Genomic DNA, 3,151 nt, shown 5'->3' with positions numbered 1-3,151 from the left:
TCCTGTGAAAGAAAATTACTTTATGCCTTTACAAGTGCCTACTCTAGCATTAGTAAACTTATCCGCTTACTACTGTTGGTGAACTTCCGTTTGTTTTCATGCTCAGATGTGAAACGGATTTAATCTCTTTATTATTCTTATTATCCACAAGGAACTTCCTATGCTGTGCTTAGTTATTGATGGAGTTATGGCCCAATAGATTTGTTTCAGTACAACCATACATGTAAGACGTTTGGTTATATTCCTATATTGAGAAAATGAAAAAACTGTTATATGTGTCCTTGCTGTTGATGGGAGAATGTAATTCCTAACTATGTGACTATTCTTTTTGTATAGAAATGATGAATCCTTTTTCTGTTTGTTTTGTAGAAATTTGTAGATAGCTCAAAGTTTAACAACTCCCTCAATGATGAATGCCTTCTCTTCTTCTGGTTTCCTTCATACCGCATCTGATTCGTGCGTGCGGTCTCTGCAGTTTGCTCTCTCCGATCTACTATGGTCTGCTTCAGCTCGTGTGAAGGGGTTCTTTTTCCTCCCCTCCCAGGCATAGGTGGTAAGCCATATCTATCTCCATCTCCCTCTCCCCCACCCCATCTCATCTCTGTAGGTAAGCATTGATTTCTATCTTAGTATTTCTCTCTCTGTAGGTACCTCGGATGCGAGGGTGGATCCTTGACCGGAGCTCGGGCAGAAAGGATGGGAGGCGGTGGATGCCCGCACGGATCCAACGTCTCCGACCTCGGCATCCAAAAGGACGAGTGGTGACAATTACATACCCAACCATGGGGCAGCAGCAGTTCATGGTCAAGCCTCCCTCTACCTCTCCCACGTTCCCTGATTTTGCTGCTGCTCTAAGTTCACATTCATGCTTGACTGAATCTAGTGAAATGCCAAGTGCTACTGCTCTAAATTTGCTGCTGCTGCTGTCATTCCCTACTCCCTAGTGCTACTGCTCCAAATTAGTTTGTTGCAAAACATATATGCAACTAGTTTTCGTTTTATATTTGCTTGCTTGTGTGGAACTATATTTTCTCATTTTCTAATTATGACATGGATGATATGAAATATTAGAATTGTTTCTGTTACATGGTGTGCTGCTGGAAAGCCCCTGCGTAGGTAGGTTTATTGTTTGTAGCATCATTGCTTTTCCCCAGCAAGCTCAGTGAAAAGATGCATTGGTTGCTTTTGGTGCACATGGAGGAACATTTTTCTATAAAATAACTATTGCGTAGTGAATTGTACTGCTGGAGTAACATTCTTCTATGAAATAACTATTGTGCAGTGAATTTTGCTGCTGTAGATCAGATGGCATGGAATAGGCATTAGTCTAAAAAGATTTTTGTTTTCTGGCACCTATGGGTTCTTGGCCTTTGTTTATCTGTTATGCTGTGTGCTGTGCAAATATACATAAACCACACTAACCTACTGCTGCTATTTTCAGGTACGCCATCACAAAAGCCTTCTGTGTTGCTTTTGTCATGACATTCTTCTTGGTATTTGCCGCTGTGCTAGTCGGAGGTGCTGCTGCTACATTTGGCGGAGCTACCGCTGCCGCCCCAAAGGGCAACCTTCATCATACACTACCTCATAACAGTGCCTCAAAGTTCTGTGCCCCATCTCCCCTCTTTCTAAATTACCGAACAACCAAACAAAACTCATATGCTTATGCTGCGCTTACTTTTAATCTTGTGAACATGCTAATTTAGAGGATGTACTGTAGTTCCACTCATTTATTCTGTGTGATGAGCTTACTTTTGTACTGTAGCCACCTTGTTTACTTTGCTGAATCCTGTCTTGTGTACTACTCATGAGTTACTAGCATTTGGCTTCTCTATGCTAATTAAATCTGATAAGTATGTATACTTCTTTGAGATACAAATTCCACATTGCATGTTTATGTGCTAATTAAACCTGATAAGTATGTATACTTCTTTGAGATACAAATTCCACATTGCATGTTTATGAGTTTCAATTTCTACAGATGTTGCAAAATGAATGTGTCAACATGTCTCTCCTTAGGGGTTGTTTTAAACCGCAAATGATCTACTGTATCAATTTTTTGCTATTCAAAGATTGAAATCCTGGTTCATTTTCAAAGATCGAAATGTTGTTGACCCTGTTCTTCTATGCTTAAATGGTAGAAATGTTGCATTTTGCTTGTTCTAACCATTTTTCTTGATAACTTGCAGATGCTGGCCTTCATTCATGTTTTGTCGTGTGTCCAGGATGAACAAGTTGGGAGAAGCATTGGAGCTAGTTATACTGTGATAGTTGTGTTACCTGATGTGAACATTTTTTTATTGTAAACTTGATGTGAACCATATTTTTCTGTAATAATGTGTTACCAGGATGAACCATCCTTGCTGTGTTACCAGGATGAACAAATTTGATTGTAATAATGTGCCAAGTTTGACTCTTTCTGATTGTATTCGTGATGTGTACCATATTTTTCCTTATTAGTCGTGCTCTGTTTGAAGCATTTTGTTTTCTCTCTGTTCGAATTTAAATATTGTTATTTAGTTACTGGAAAATTGAGATATGAAGAATATAACAGTGACAACTGGGACCCACTTGTTAGAACCTGACAACTGGGTCCCATCTCACTAGTGGGCTCATCTTTCGGAAAAAATAAAATAAAAAAGGCCATGGCCTAGAAAATAAAAGGTCGAATTCTTGGGCCAAGCCCATGTAGCTAATAAAAGCACAGGAAAAAAAATATAGAAAGGCCGAATTGTTGGGCTAGGCCCATGTAGAAAACCGAATTGGACCGGGCTGAATCTTGTGCCACATCAGCTTGCCACGCTGGATGCCTACGTGGCCTGGGGAGGTTGCTAGTGACCAAAACGCCACAGTAGGAATATTTTGGTTGTAAACGTCTTCGACCATTCCATAAGAAAGGTCGCTATAGTCAGTTTATGACGGCCAGCTTTTGACCTTCTGTTTTTGGTCACAAAAAGGTCACAAATGGAAATTTGTGACCTTTCAGTGACCAATAGTGGTGGTCATAAGTTGACATATTTCTTGTACTGTATCCCCCCATTTTCCTCCCCCGCGCGCGTCCTCACTCCCCCCTCACATACTCACTCGCCTCGGCCACCGTCCCCCACACTAGTCCTTCCCCGCCAGCAGCCCTCGCCCACGCCGGCCCTCC

The sequence above is a fragment of the Triticum dicoccoides genome, chromosome 3B, assembly GCF_002162155.2.
Source record: "Triticum dicoccoides isolate Atlit2015 ecotype Zavitan chromosome 3B, WEW_v2.0, whole genome shotgun sequence".
NCBI classification, from domain to species: Eukaryota; Viridiplantae; Streptophyta; class Magnoliopsida; order Poales; family Poaceae; genus Triticum; species Triticum dicoccoides.
This window is presented reverse-complemented; position numbering follows the sequence as displayed.